At 39.0% G+C, this 16,810-nt stretch overlaps 2 long non-coding RNA genes across 2 annotated transcripts; both read right to left on the bottom strand.

Annotated features, from left to right (window-relative positions):
• Positions 1-6,282: 6,282 nt before the first annotated feature.
• LOC113301930 lies at positions 6,283-7,234 on the bottom strand. Its single transcript, XR_003336548.1, has 2 exons — positions 7,080-7,234; positions 6,283-6,761 (listed from the first exon to the last, which is right to left on the bottom strand). It is a non-coding gene; the product is annotated as an uncharacterized LOC113301930 (long non-coding RNA).
• Positions 7,235-13,701: 6,467 nt separating this feature from the next.
• On the bottom strand, positions 13,702-16,251 carry LOC113306611. The gene is made up of 4 exons (XR_003338734.1): positions 16,133-16,251; positions 15,658-15,768; positions 14,718-14,852; positions 13,702-14,078 (listed from the first exon to the last, which is right to left on the bottom strand). It is a non-coding gene; the product is annotated as an uncharacterized LOC113306611 (long non-coding RNA).
• Between the last annotated feature and the right edge of the window lie 559 nt (positions 16,252-16,810).

Below are 16,810 nucleotides of genomic sequence, written 5' to 3'. Positions count from 1 at the left end.
CCTAAACTTAGAATGTTGCTTTGTAAGTTTGGGATGAAGTAGATGTTTGTAACAAGCTTCTGTTCCCCGGTCTTGCTCTGAAATAGAATTGATCCTTTCCCTTCAATTTCTACAGAAGATTCATCCCCAAACTTCACTTGTCCTTTGATTTTCTCATTGAGTTCAGAAAAGTAGTGTCTCTTACCAGTCATGTGATTGCTGTCTCCATTATCTAAATACCAGATTCCTTCTTCTCCATCCTTTGATTCGTATTCTTTGGTATTAGTTTCCCTTCGTTTAAGAATACAACTTCGTGCATGAAAAGTGATGTATCTGCTTCCCTTGTTTCATTCTTGTTTGTTTCTTCCATCTTTTGTATTCTTTCAGGGCATACAGAGGAGAAGTGTCCCGGTTTATCACATCTGTAACAAATAATGTTTGATCTATCCTTCTTTTCTTTCCCTTGGTTTTGATCATTCTGACTTGTTGTTCTATCTTGTGAGTTAAACCTTCCTCCCCTTCCTCGGCCTCTGTTTCCTCTACCACCTCTTCCACGACCTCTTCCTCTTGTCGCAGAGTTTTGTTGGTAAGAGTTTGTGTACAAGAGTTTTCCTTGAGCTTCTCCATTGTTTTCTTCATCAAGGATTATTTCTTCATATGCTTTCAATCTTCCAATTATATCTTCATAGCTAGTCTTATTTAAATCTAAGACTTGTTCGAGAGAAGCTATGATATGAATATACTTGGATCTTGGTAAACTATTGAGAAACTTCTTTACCAGTTTATCTTCATCAATGGATTGTCCAAGTGACGCAGCTTTTGAGGCTATCTCTGATAGCTTTCCTGCAAAGCTATCAATAGTATCAGTGTCTTTCATCTTCACTCTTTCAAATTCAGACATTAAGGTTTGCAGACGGGCTTCTTTAACTCGATCAGCTCCGAGATTACGTGCCTTTATTGCATCCCAAATTTTCTTTGAAGTTTCCTGTTCACCAACTTGTAGAACAAGACATTCTGGTATTGCTTGAAAGAGTAATCCAATGGCAACATTGTTTTTGTCTGGGTCCAATGTACCAGGATCAATTGTTTCCCAAACTTTGTAGATTTTCATCAGTACCTTCATTCTCATGGCCCATACTGTGTAGTTTGTGGCGTTGAGGATTGAAACTTGTATTGATGGTGGCGTGAACTGTTTTGCACCCATAATGGTGGTTTCGTTTTCCATGGCTCAGAAACAAGCTCTAATACCAATTAATGGCAATTGCAAGATGAAACTTAGCTTATATAAAGACAACTCTCTTTATTGATGTTTAGAAAATCTCTCAAAACTAAACACAAACTCTAATCTTGCTCATATGATCAACCACAACTTTGGTGATCATATATATATAGAACTATGAATTCCTTTTCCTAGTCCTATTATCTTATTACATGTCTTTCCTTTTCTTAGAACTAGATGACTTCTAATTCCCTTAGGATTACATCAATTTCCTAATCTTGTCCTAACCAGCTTGTTAGTGACTTCTATGTGGAAGTTTAACCAACAGTTATCACATTTAGTGTCAACCCCAAGCTGTATAGTGTTTTCACCAAACTAATAAAAGAGTTACTTTAATGTAAATGTGTTTCTAATAAATTTTAACAAGATATCGTGATGGTGCCCTGATCTGAGTGGGTGCGTTATAATTTGGCATTGAGCCTCAGTAAATAATGGTGTTGTAGCTAAGTGGGAAGAGAAAGTCGCTTGCTTCTGTGACCAACCCATCTAAGTAGATTTCGTGTACTAATTTCCACGCAACACGATGAAACTGTGACCAATGACGAAATTGCTGTTGATATATGTGGATAAATGATTTAGAGGTCTATCTGGGTCGGCTGGTTGTTTGTCCGACTTCCAAGTTATATCCCGAGTGTTAGTTACTACTTCGTGATGTTTTGTTTTTCCTTCTTGTTCGCTTTCTTTATAGCTTTTATGGTTTCAGCGATAGAGAAAATTTCCACATCCTTGTATGTGATTCTGTCGTTGCAAGTATCTTTTTTTTTTTCAATACCGGTTTTACGCACACTTAGCTAAGGCATCACCCTCCTGTGCCTTCAGGATAGGACAGACCTGGACTCGTAACATCTTTCCCATAGTGTCAGAGTTTTGGTAAAACACCCCTTACCTCTTTTAGAGAGAATAATGGGCATATATATATTACTATGGTTTTGGTCAATTAAGGAGAATATCCTGTGACCGTAAATAAGGTAAATATCTTCTATTACACCCCCTTAGTCTGAGCGGGAGAGGAACAAACGCTAAGACTAGAACGAAAATTAATAAATAACTGTCTTGGAAGACCCTTAGTGAAAATATCAGCATATTGATGTTCGGAAGGGATGTGCAAGACACGAATATCACCAATACGAACCCGTTCACGAACAAAGTGAATGTCAATCTCTACATGTTTCGTGCGTTGATGTTGAACTGGATCAACAGACATGTAGACAGCACTCACATAGTCACAATACACCAGAGTAGCCCGCTGTAATGGCATATGTAACTCAAGAAGTAAATTTCGTAGCCAGGTTGTTTCAGCCACAGCATTAGCGACACCCCTGTATTCGGCTTCAGCGCTGGAGCGGGACATCGTTGCTTGACGTTTGGAAGACCAAGAGACAAGATTGTCTCCAAGAAAAATACAGTAACCAGATGTTGATCGGCGTGAGTCAGGACAGCCCGCCCAGTCAGCATCGGAATAGGCGGTGAGGCCAGAAATATTCGAAACCGATAGAGACAAACTATGATCAATAGTGCCCTGAAGGTATCGAATAATGCGCTTAATGGCTTGCATGTGTGGCTCCCGAGGGGCATGCATAAATAAACATACCTGCTGAACCGCATAGGATATATCCGGTCGAGTGAAAGTGAGGTATTGTAACGCTCCAGCCAGACTGCGGTATAAAGTAGAATCCGAAAGTGCGGGTCCAGAGGTAGCACTGAGCTTAGAGTGTGTCGACCGGAGTTGATACTGGATTGCAGTTCGTCATGGATGCACGAGCAATGATGTCCTTTGTGTAGAGTGACTGAGATAAAAACAACCCTGAGGAAAAACGAGTAGCAGTAATACCCAAAAAATGATGTAACGGGCCAAGATCAGTCATAGAAAATTCCCGTTTCATCAGGTCGATAAAGCGGGCTAGGAGAGCATCAGTAGAGGCAGTGAGTATGATATCATCAACATATAGTAATAAATATGCAGTGTCTCTACCGGACCGGTAGATAAACAGAGATGGATCACAAACACTACCCCGAAAACCACAACCTGTGATGAAAGTCGCAAACCTCTGGAACCACGCCCGAGGCGCCTATTTGAGACCATAAAGAGATCGTCGAAGACGACAAACATAATCAGGACGAGCGGGGTCAACAAATCCTGGAGGTTGATGCATATAAACTGTCTCAGACAAGTCGCCATGTAGAAAAGCATTCTTGACGTCTAATTGGTGAATCGGCCAAGATCTGGATGTGGCAATGCTGAGAACGGTACGAATGGTGGCAGGCTTAACAACCGGACTGAAAGTCTCAAAACAATCAACTCCAACCTGTTGTGATTTACCATTGGCAACAAGACGGGCTTTGTGTCGCTGTAATGTGCCATCTGCATTAAACTTGTGACGAAATAACCACATGGAACGAATAACATGAGCTCCAATAGGTCGTGGTACTAAGTCCCAAGTGTTAGTTTTTAACATAGCAATAAACTCATCTAGCATGGCCTTGGTCCAGTTGGGATCCCTAAGAGCATAAAGGTGAGATTTAGGCAGATTGGAGATATGATGTTGTGTCTGAACATTGAGATTCAATCGGTGAATGGGACGGAAGATTCCACGGGAGGCACGAGTAATAGGACGAGTTGAGTTGGCTGTAGTATCAGGCGGTGTGGAAGATGGAGGCGTGACTACCTGGATAGTGCAGTCAGGCGCTGTTGGAGTGACAGTAGGAGAACGACGATGAGGAGGTGTGTAGGGCTGCACTGCAGGAGAAGGTGCATGTGCAGTGGTGGAAGGTGGTGGAGCAGCAGTTGAGCGCTGCTGTGTAGCGGAAGAGGAAGCTGTGGGGTAGCGGAAGCGAATGGGAAGAAGAGTGGAAGGCAGTGCGGAAGAAGAGTCTTGACAGTTTGATGGAATAGACACATTGTCCTTGAATGGAAAAACGTGTTCATCAAACGTCACATGACGAGACAAGATGATTTTGTGAGTGGCTAAGTCGAGACAGCGATAGCCACGGTGATGTGTTGGAAAACCAAGAAAAACACACCTAGTGGAACGAGGAGAAAGCTTATGAGGAGTAGTGGCGGACAAATTTGGATAGCATAGGCAACCAAAAGTACGTATATGAGAGTATGTTGGTTGACGTTGATAGAGGATGGATACAGGAGAAGAGAAATTTAGGATTTTGGAAGGAAGAATATTGTGGAGGTAGACGGCCATATGTAGGGAGTCGGCCCAATATTTGGGAGGCACCGAAGCATGAGACATAAGCGTGCGAGTGATGTCATTGACACAACGAATCATTCGCTCAGCTTTTCCGTTCTGAGGGGAGGTTTGAGGGCATGAGAAACGGAAAACTAACCCATTTTTGTGAGCAAAATCATGAAAAGAAGAGTTGTCGAATTCACGACCCATGTCACACTGAAAAGATTTGATTTCTCGTTCAAACTGAGTTTTAACGAAAGAATGAAATTCCAAGAACTTGGTATAAACTTGGGATTTTAATTTGAGAGGATAGATCCATAGATAATTTGTGAAGTCGTCTAACAATATAAGATAGTAATTAAAACCAGTTTCAACATGCAATGGTGAGGTCCATAAGTCGCTATGAATGATATCAAAAGGGGCAAAAGTGACAGAATTTGGTTCAAAAAATGGCAGACGAACATGTTTACTAACTTGACATGAATGACAAAGTTTGGTAGACTGATTTTTCTTAATTTGAATGGAAGAGTTTGCACGTAAATTATCTAAGACAGCTTTCCCTGGGTGGCCAAGACGGTTGTGCCAAATATCATGAGAGCACACGGCAAGGGATATAGGACGAGACAGAGACGATGTTGTAGGTGATACGGCAGAAGCAGTAATAGGGTAAAGCTCCCCGGAACTGTTACATCGAAGGAGAAGCTTCCTCGAATTCAAATCCTTCACAGAAAAACCAGACGGATCAAATTCAACAGACACATGATTATCAGTGGTGAATTTACGAACAGAAACCAAGTTTTTGATTATGTCGGGAGCAACAAGAGTATCTTTGAGCTTTAGGGTGCGAGATGGAATATCTATGAGCTTGGTACCAGAGGCAGTGACTGGAATACTGTGACCATTGCCAACTAAGATGGAGTGAATATTACTAGTATTAAAAACAGTATTTAAAGTACCTGAATCCGCAGTGAGATGTGATGTGGCCCCGGTATCCATATAGAAATTGTCATCAGGTGAGTATAAACTCATGGAGCTGTACGCTGCGGCAATATCCGTTGGTTGTAGATATTCAGTTGTGGGAGTGAGGAGAGCTTGATGTGTGCGGGCAGGTAGTGTGTGGCGGCCACGGCCACGCCCACGCCCATGGTTCTGGCGACCACGGCCACGCCCTGGTGCTGTTGAGTACGAACCCCAGTATGGGACATGATGGTTAGGAGTTCTTGGGCCAGCAGTTGGATAGGCGCTCGGTGGAGAAGCCCAGCGAGCAGGAGCTGAGTACGGTGTGCTTGGGCCAGCAGTTGAGTAAGATGGATAGGCCCAGCGAGCAGCAAATGGGTGAGGTGTTCAGTTGAAGGACGGTGGAAGCGTCTAGATCCGACGGCGGGGTTGATGCATCTATAAGAAACATTAGGTTGTGTGCTTGAAGATGGAGTTTGAACAAAAAGACCCATGAAGAGTACTCATCCTGTTTGATGTCTAAAAATATGGGTATAAGGTTTTTGATATTAGTAACTGTGAAGGCCGGGTGTAGGGTTTTTTTATCACCCGCCATGGAAGTTGTTAGGGAAGAAGAAGAAGAAGGATCAATCTTTGGCTATTGATACCATGTCAGAGTTTTGGTAAAACACCCCTTACCTCTTTTAGAGAGAATAATGGGCATATATATATTATTATGGTTTTGGTCAATTAAGGAGAATATCCTGTGACCGTAAATAAGGTAAATATCTTCTATTACATAGATCATTAGACTTTCCATAACCATGGGAGAATTGTTTTTAATGAGCATACTTCAGTGGTGGCCAGTGGCAGTGATACATGCCAACTAACTAAACCCGGATTTTTAAACTTGAGATGCTCTCATTTCCATTGTCAAAACATGGCTTTACGTAAGAAACTACATAAAATACAACCCAAAGATCATGAAGGAGCAACTCTTTAAGACTTGATATCAAGTTATCAACCCCTATCACAGAATGTTTGCTTGGTGGTTAGCTGCTATTTTTGGCTGCTAATCTTCTCAATATATCTTTTCTTTATCGAGCAAAAATAAAAAAAACAACCCATCACAGGTTCACAATGCAAGAAACAACAATCAAAAAGCTGAAAAGGGTTCTTAGTAAATTCACTAACACTTCAACTAGACGATACAATGACCAAGATCACTAATTAGCTGATAAAAATTATGGAAGGATCACAGCAACATTCATCAATGAGACAGCAACAACATAAAGCAGCAAGACATCCTTCAAGAAAACTAGGTTCTCTTCTTGGTGGTGGAGCAGCATATTGTGGTGGTGCCATTACAAGGGGGCCTTGATAATAACCTGTCAACAGATAATCCAAACAAACAGTATCTTGAAAAAAAAAAAAGAAAAAGAAAAAGCGATTCTAAAGAAGAAGAGCCCACCAGTATTCATCAAAAAGGTAGGTTTTGTTTTCCACAGAACATTTCAAAGGTGTCAAAGGGAAGATAGAACAGACTGAATCCTCTGATTCAAATCATAAATTGAGAGAGGGAGAGGGAGGGAGAGAAGCTCCAGTTCCACTAAATTAAGAGAAGCACAAGAAAACCGATATCTGTATAATTTACAAAGAAATTATGTAATAAGAAACAAGTAATTGAAGTGATGAAGTGATTGTACCTTGAGCAGGGTATGGGTAAGCATACTTGGGATCACTCATCTTGATCAGTTACACAAGCACCTAGACACGAGAATCACAAAACAAACAGCTTAAGTTGATGAAATGAGTAGATGGGATTGTATTTATATTAATCACAACTCCACCAGAATCTTCATGAGGAAGGTTTGAGAAAGAAAGATGGAAAGAAGATTCGTGAAACCGACTTAATGGTTTCTTACTTAATATCTATGTAGACTTTCCACGTTAAAAAACAGTGAAAGCAAAGTGTGGCAAGAAACCCATGACACAACAAGGGTCGGTTTATTCTTATTCTTCCCTACTCATCATATATCCTTACTTTCCCTTTTCCTTTTTCTCATTTTGTTACTTGATGCGGGCCAGTTTGTTTGGCCCAAAAATATGGACGGTTGGGTATGCACAATCTGGAAATGGTGAACCTGTGGAATAATATGGTGGACTGGACTATATAACTGGAAGCGTTTTCTTTTCTCGAGTTATGGTCAATGGCTGATGATAAACTATTTTATCTTTTACGAATAAGGCTTTTTTTAATGACTTTTTATATTGAGATACTAGAGAATAAATCTAGTTTGATGATAAACTATTTTATCTTCTCAATAGCCTTCCTTTTCATTCCGTTTTTAATAAGATGAGATCTCAAATTCTTGTGCATTTACGATTTTACGCTCAGCCTGGAACTTTTAAGAGGGACCGATATGTACTGTTTTGGAAAATTCACCACAAGTTATTTTTCTCACCATGTTTGAAAGACTTGTACAACAAGTATTAACAAAAACCAACCTACACAAGGAAACCTAGGGTACGCGCGTAATCACTCCGATTATCCGATCTTACTTAGTCAAGTATCTCATATTGAGGTTTTTGTAGGTGAACAGAAAACTTTTGTTGCGGCGTCGTTGAACTTGGATTTACTGCGCTGAACATTGGTGGTCGTTGGATTCTACTGGAAATTCTAGGAGTTCTTTTCTTTTAAGGTAAACTCTTAAGAACTCTTTGTCTAACTTCGAATAAGGGGAACACAAGTTACACAACTAGTGCAAACCGTTTGATGAAATGACTAGCATAGTGTCTTCTCTATCTGCAGATCTAGTGATCGCATGCGCCCTATTTGACTACAAAACCTAAACTTGAAAGGATTTGCCCATTTGTTTCTGAGGTAGTGGTGGGTATAAATGGTCGTAATTCAATATGCTTCTTTTATTGACATTACTGAAACGAGTGCTACAAAGACTTAACTTAGAAAATATAAGAGCGAAACTATGAAGCATATTACTGCTCCTGATACAATTATATATGTGCTGTAATGTGTTTCTTACTAATTCATTGTTATGGTTTACAAAAATGAGTGCATCGATATAATTTCACTGTTTCTATATCTCGTAGTACCTTTATAGCAACGACTCTAATCTGCAACCATTAACAACTTGAATATACTTGCCATAGCTTCAACCCTTTCCCTATACTATTGTAGACTTCCAGCTTTACGGAATGCTTGCCATAGCTTTTTGTAGTTAACTGGCTCAAAGACTAATATTAGTTCCACCTTATTGGGACATGGTTGAAATGCACATGAAAGGATTGAAACAGCGGTGCTGCCTAAGGTTTTGGGTACAATACTAAGGAGGGAGGGATAAGTGGTCATCTTCTATAACTTCTGTTTTTATGTTTTTATGAAAGATTAAGGGTTACTTTATTGAAAGTGCATATTAGAGCAAAGCTTCTTCTTTACCGGCTCGGCTCCCATTTTCTTTCTGCAGGAAAAATCATTGACAATCATGTTGCACAAGAAGAAACTCCAAAAATTGCACAACAGCAATGTGAGTGCGGGAGAGGATAAGATAAGTAATTTGCCTGATGAACTAATTCATCATATTCTTTCTTTGCTTCCGATGAAATGTGCTCTTTCTACTTGCATTTTATCTAAAAGATGGAAGTGTGTGTCCTACTCTATCGCCACTTTTTATTTTCGTGAATGGCGAGCTTTTTCTAATTCTCAAGAAGAAATACGCATGAAAACCCAACAGTTCATGCGTTTTCTGGACGTGGCATTAAGTTTCCAACAGAAGCGTGAAATTCAGAAATTCTATCTCAGTTGGGATCACCATTTTGATAAAATTAGAGTAAAGAAATGGATCAGTACTGTTATAATGAGAAAAGTTCAAGAACTTTGTTGTGTACACATATATCTCACTATCAGACACGTGCATATAAAAAGGTACGTGGAAAGCATGCAGGCCAAAACATCAAAACATGATGCGTCACGAAACACCAAATAAACCCCGAGGAGTTACTTTATCTCATCCCCAAAAGAGGAGCTAAGATCAACGGTGGAGAGAAAGTTAGCTGACACGGACTGACAGGGGCAGAAGACACTTGTCTGACACGAGCAGACCCCTCAACTACCCACATTAAACACTCTGAGCAGTGTACGTGTCGACCAACCTGTGGAACGACCGAGGATGCCTCTGCGGGATCAAGGGGCAAACGCAGACCTCCGCGTGATAGACGCAAGGACACAAGAAGATAAGGTTCCAACGGTCATCAGAGATGGGTCCCACGTTCTAACCTTATAAATACCCAATCTCCACCAAGAGGAAGGGGGATCGAAAATATTAGGAAGGGAAGGAGAGAGAGAGAGAGAAATAGTAAGGGTAAGTTAATCCCTTAGAGGAGAGAAACATGTAAACCCCAAAATTCATTCAACTATTCGTGTAACCGTGAAGAACATAGTAAAACAACAAACTCCGTGGATGTAGGCCTTAGTGCTGAACCACGTAAACCTTGGTCTTATTTACATTTCAGCACTTTACATTCATTTAGCTCCGTGCATGTTTACTTATATGTTTTGTTTTCCTTAATACTTATATCCCATGCACAAACGCCACGCATGGAGTTGTTGGATGAGGCCATGATAAACCCGAAGGTTTTGAGCCAATGAATCAACACCAGGGTACCATCATCATAATCTCTTTAGATGATAATGATTGATTGTGAGCGTTCGGACCCCTCGTGGTTTGTGTGCTCACATTTGTCTATCAATAGAATTTACAACATCGTTTGTGTTTCCTCGATCATTTTTTACCTCTGACTCGTTGACACTGTTGGACTTGGACAGGACAAAACTTAATGTTCCAAACAAGGTGTCTTTTCCAAGGCTGAAGATTATGAGGTTAAGATATATGGATTTTGAGAGCGGGAACTCGATCGAAAAGCTACTTTCTAACTGCCCCATCCTTTAAGAGTTGAGTTTGATACACTGTGGTGGATTGAACCAGGAAGTTTTGTGCATTGCACATCTTGCACTGAAGAACTTGCACATTAATTTATGTTATTTTGAACATTCTAAAGTGAAGATTCATGCACCAAATCTGTAGTCCATCAGTTACGGAGTAGACGTACCGGCGGGCTTTGTGATTGACAGCTTACCGTCATTAGTTGAGGCGGATATTGGCTTATATAGTTATTGTGGGAAACACCGGGCCAAAAAGATGATAAAGCTTTTTGAAAAGCTTTCTCATGTAAAGCTTCTCAAAATGTCTATTAACTCCTTTCAGGTATGCTTAAATACTTCAAATGTTCTTACGAATTTAATTTGTTATCATAAATTTGATCAACAAGGCATTGTCTTTGGTATAGGATCGATCTTAATGTGCTTTGGTTTTTCTGACTCTTATGCACTGGTATACTTTGTTTTTCTTAATGATTAGGTTCTGCGTGAGGTGAATTTCCTCTTAATCAATTTGCCTACATTTAAGAACTTGATCCATCTGGAAGTTAGTTCAGAGTACGACTGCATGACTATGGAACTTTGTTCAGGCTTCTCCAGCTTTCGCCTTATCTAGAATCGATTGTCTTTGCCAAGGCAAGTGACCTACCTCTTACTTCCAATGCAATAAATTTTTTTTCTTAAGCATTGGTATTCCATTCTCTCATTGAAACTTGGTGTTTCCTTATTTTTGCTGCTGTGTCTTAATTAGCTGATTTTTTTTTGCTTTGGCTGTTGTAGGGCATAATCTGCTGCAAAGGAGATGACGACAGTTGGTCACCTGATCACAACTGTTCCGCGTGTTCGCTAGTACACCTTCTGTCAATCAAATTCAACAATTTCAATGGGACGCCAAGGGAGCTAGCTGTGATAGGATTCTTTTTGAAGTATTCTGGAATTCTTGAAACGATGACCATTGTAGCTTCCCCATGCCTCTCCGGAAACTACGAGGCACAGAAGAAAGCAACAGAGCAGTTACTAATGTTTCCAAGACCAATAAATTGTGAGGTTAAGTTCTTGCTGAGCCGATGAAGACATTTCACACTTACTTTCAGTTGGTCAGTATTACATAGTTAGAATCAGGTTTAAAGTTTCGTTATGCATTTTTAAGTAATAATCATCGTCTGAAATGGGATATTGGTGTAAACCCAAGAACCATGAAAGATAGGGGACTGCAGTGTCACAGATATCCTATTCTTCGCTTCTCTTTAATTTGTGTGTTTTTATTGTTTCTTTGGTTTCAATTCTATGAGAGCTAGAGGAAGCTTTTTTTTTTCTCATAGTAAACTAGTGAAATGCATTTATATCCATTGAGATCAAGTGCATGGCAAGGAATATCCCTAACGTGTGTAAAGCAAAGGCACCGGTACCACGGCTGTTCTATAATGAATCTCTTCATTGGTTTGCAAAATTATGTTTGCATCGAAACACAAACCCTTCCTCTTACCATTGGGAAGTCTTAAGGGCTTTAGATCTTGCAAAAAATTTGTGTACGAAGTGTGGATGATGAAGGATGGAGTGGGAGAATCTTGGCCTCAACACTCAACTCTATAAAATTTATCAATCCAGAGTGTTTGATTTTCAGTCATTACAATACTTAAAAGAGGATGAAATGTTTATGAAACGGCCAGATTTCGCTCCGAGGCGCTTGAGTATGCCTCCTGGAACTTTATGGAGTCTATAATGCGCCCAAGGCCGTTTTCTTTTTCTTAGTTCTGGCTTTCATAACATGGATCGACCAGATAACAAAGAGTATAATGAAGATCTTATTTCTATGATTACATCAAAGATCAATCAGATTAATTAGAGTAATGATTCTCTAAATTATGTTAATCTTTTCTTTTCACTCGTATAGCATGCACGCGCGATGCGCCTGCCATTCCATTCAATAGCTAGGGAACATCAAACTCTTCTTATACTATATTTTTCAAAAACAGAAACAGATAGAACAAGAAGATTTGGTGAAATGTTTCACACTTGATACGGTGGATCCTCATTCATTATATAGAGCCATATAGGACTTTAATTACAAAAGATATTGCATATTTTGCGTGTTTCAATTACGTAATTGACAGAGGTTACAATGTCTACATAATCTGGCAGTTGTAGAATTGGAGGATACAGCTACAATTACGGCTTTGATTGAGTGATAATAGTTGTATCCTTAACATCCTCTCTCAAGTTGTACATGAGTTGTTGAATGTTCAACTTGTTTCTGAGATAAAGAAACCTTGGTACTGACAAACCCTTAGTGAAGATGTCAGCTATTTGATCTTTAGTCGAGATGAACCGTACTAGAAGTTTCTCGTTTCTACTCTTTCATGCACAAAGTGATAATCAATTTCTGTGTGCTTCATACGAGCATGAAAAACTGGATTAGCTGTGAGATATGTAGCCCCAAGTTGTCACACCAGATTGACGGAGCTCTTACTTCAACACCAAGTTCTTTTAACAATGATTGACGCCATATTAGTTCAGAAGTTTCTATGGCTATGCCTCTATATTCTACTTCCGTTCTTGACTTGGAAACAATTTTCTGTTTCCTTGCACTCCAAGATACAAGATTATTGCCAAAATAGATGCAGTATCCACTGGTGGATCTGCGATCATCGAGACTCCCAGCCCAATCAGAGTCAGAGTAGGCATGAAGACTGATATCTGAGATTTTCGCAAAACCAAATCATGTTGAATTGTGTGCTTGAGATACCAGAGTATGCGTTTGATTAGCTCCCAATGCTCGATGTAAGGGTCTCGCATGAACTGACACAGTTTGTTAGCTACGACAACAATATCAGGGCGAGTGAAATATAGATACTTCAATGCTCCACAGACACTGCGATAGAGAGTTGGATCCTCAAATTTTTGTGTACCCATTCTGCTGATTTTAGTGTTCATAGTCAAGGGAGTAGCAACTGGTTTTCACTAGTCCAGAAGGGGCTATAAATAACGAATGAAATCTGTCATAAAACATCGTTTATCACGATTTTTATCTGTTATTCGACCCGTTATTTATTTGGTGTAATTCTTTATAAATGACGGATAAAAACCGTTATTTAAAATCACGAATCTGGTTTGTCATTAAAAATGACGAGTAAAGTTTGTAATTAAGAATAACAATAGTGGTTCGTTATTTAAAATGATAGTGTGTTTTTGTCATAAATCTCGTGTTCTAATATAAAATATTGATATTAAATAATTGAATTTAATTGATAATATTATTTATCTATTTTGCTGATTTTGTATTTAAACTGAATCAGCCAAAGCTACATTTGGAACTGAATCTGAAATAGAATCTGAACTGAATCAGCTGAATCAATGGAATCTGGAACGTAATCTGAAATCGGATATACATTGCATTTAAAGATACTTCAATTTCACATTACAAGTTTACAACCAAAAAAGGATAAATTCATTTTGCACTTACAACTCAAAATCACACTTAAAATTTTTAACGGAAACATTCTATCTAGTTCGGTTTCTCCTATAGGATTAAAGAAGTTTTTGGACGCCTAATCATATGACCTAGTGAAACATCTCCAAAGTACTCCATATACATTGTATAACATTCCACTTGAATCCATCATTTCATTAAGAGGCAGTTATATTCGGCATTGCTGGGTGGCATGGTAAAAGCAACAAAAGTACTTGCAACAGCTCCCTTCAGTTCCTCACAAAGCAATACGTAAGGGAGATGTCGAGTAATCCCAGTATCCTGTGTAAGAAGATGCCAAGTTAGTTTAAAAACACCCCCAACAAACATCAAAGCTATAAAATGTTACAGCATTAAAGGTATATAACCAAAACATGAAGAATCATTTTTTAAGAGAGACAATGAAGACGTGGAAACAATCCTGGGACGAGCTAGAAAGGGAGACAAACTTATACTCTTCCCATGTGGGTCATAGACTCGTAGGAGGATTGTCCAAGTAAGAAAAACTTGTGTAGATTGCCTAGTAGAATCATGCCAACTAGAGGGTGACAAAAAAAAATCTGAATACATGATCAGAAATTCATCTGTGAATCGTACAGATCTGTATAACTGCGCACATGAATAGCCACATTGAACTCCTTTGTGAAATTAACCTGCTCTAAAAATTATTGTGGAATAATATGGTGCCTAATAGTCAAGGAAAAAAAATTAAACAACCATTCTACTTGGACGTACACCACGTACATCACTTGATGCATTCAGCAAATGTCACACGACAGATAAAATCATAATAGTATAACAAGTATTTGGGTATAAATTGGTTGACCTTGCATAATTCATCTCAAATATTATTCATACTCTACCATTAGAATACGCGTATTCCTAGTAATTAAATTGAATCAAATTTATAGAAAGCTTCACCTGCAGACAAGAGATAGTGGAGGCATGATCATGTCTTCCTGCATCTAGCTTTGTTTGCAAATAAGATACACCGGCACCAAAAAATGTACCAGTACCCCAAACTTTGATGCAGCAACCTTAGGTAGTATTCCGGTACTGTAAAGGACAGTACAAGAATATTCATCAATTTAGGTAGTATTCCAGTACTATAAAGTCGAAATAAGCAACATACTAAGGAGAGAGATATCAATGGCTTTAGCAACAGTAACAATTGGCTCATGTGATGGTATGCATAGATACATGCCTCCAGAATGTTATGTTCACATCTACAAAAATGGAACTCTTAGAATGTGCACCTTTCTGGGGAATAATACTAAATTTGCATCCATTTTAACCATACTAATTGCAAACAATTTAAAGTAGAATGCAATTTTTTTATTAAATGTTGGCTTGACCATCTAAGAATCATCAAGACTTGAAGCCAGTTTATGTCAACAATTCTGCAAATTTTATTTTGCAATTATGCTTATGAGACTCGACCAGTTAAGCAACCAATGGTATCACTAAGTCATACAGCGGAATTAACATGTACACCCTTAGCTTTTTTCTACTAAGATTGAATTGGTACGCCATCGCAAGAGAACATTGAAACTAACTCAGCCAACCAAAGAGCATTACATTATATAATAATCTAAACTCAAGACATAATCTCAACTGAATCTTTAAAAAATCAAAAAGAATAGGATCTCTGCACAAGAATCACTGTATCCTACTAGAAAGTCTCAACTCACAAATAAAAAACTCAACATATGTCCTAAGCCAAATGACACATTGAGTTATTATGACTATTAACATGAGCAATCAAACAAGAAAACAAAGACAACCCTAATGCTGCAAAACGTTCTTCAAAAATATACAGTAATAAAATTAAAATCAATGAAAATGTCAAGAAAATACTTACTCTCGGTGGATGCAAATCGAACACAAAAGAACTGTTCTTTCAATTCACCATCAGAGAAATCAGTAGCGTGCCATAGACATGATTTCTCTTGAATATAAATTGTTGGTAACACTACAAATCAAAATCACAAAAAACCCCTTAATCAAATCTAACAGATCAAATCAAAACCTCAAGTAAACCCTAATCAATTCAAAAACAAAAAACGCCAAAGCTAAATGACTAGCACAGATCTTCAATGCCTTAGATTGTCGCATAACCAAACATGCTTTCTCAGTCTGTTTATGTTTAAGAATCTTTGTAGTTCTAACTCCTCATTTTTCCATTGATTTCCATCTTTATCAAATCAGTACAGTTTCACGTTTTTAGAATTGGAACACCATCAAAGCGAAAGTACAACTAAAATCCAAATCAATCGAATGAAATCAAATCCAAAAATCCATAGGTAGAGAAGGAGATTTGGAAAATGGATACATACAGATCGAGAAGAACATCGTCTACCTCCATTACCTCATCATCATCTGCAAAAGGAATTATGGCTAGGGTTTACAATGTTTTTGATAAAAGAAGTACGGAAGCCAAATGATCCGGGTGATAAGGACGAGGCGAGGGTCATCTCCATCCGAGCGAACTACTTCACTTTTGATTCTGGGTCTGTGAGTAGGGCTGCACATAACCGACTCGACCCGCTGACCCGACCCACACCCGTCGAAAAATACCTGTACCCGAACCGACCCACCTAGGTATGGGTCGACTATGGGTGAGGCACGTGAAAACCCACCGTATGTTGGGTCGGTTGCGGGTAGGAACTTCCTTCACCCGACCCGACCCACCAACCCGCCCAATATTCCCTAGCATGCTACCCCTTAGATTTTCTATCCTAGAATGAATCTCAGCCATTGGATTGAAAAAATAAAATACCTAACCCTAACTAAGCATCGCACTCGCAGCCCACACCTATCACTTCGGCCTCTTCTTCTCTCCTTCTCAGAGACAGAGTCACGGAGACTCTTCTTCCTTCGTCAATTCGTTGTTCTTGAATCTTGATTAGTGAACTGAAGGTATGAATCAACTTAAAACTTGTTCCCAACTAGTTGAACTCTATGTATTGTTGATTTTTCTTGACTTTCTAAATAAATCTAGGGATTCATTTGAA

The sequence above is a fragment of the Papaver somniferum genome, chromosome 8 (genome assembly GCF_003573695.1).
Source record: "Papaver somniferum cultivar HN1 chromosome 8, ASM357369v1, whole genome shotgun sequence".
Lineage (NCBI taxonomy): Eukaryota > Viridiplantae > Streptophyta > Magnoliopsida > Ranunculales > Papaveraceae > Papaver > Papaver somniferum.
The sequence above is the reverse complement of the archived record's forward strand: the minus strand, read 5'-3'. Positions and strand labels throughout refer to the sequence as shown.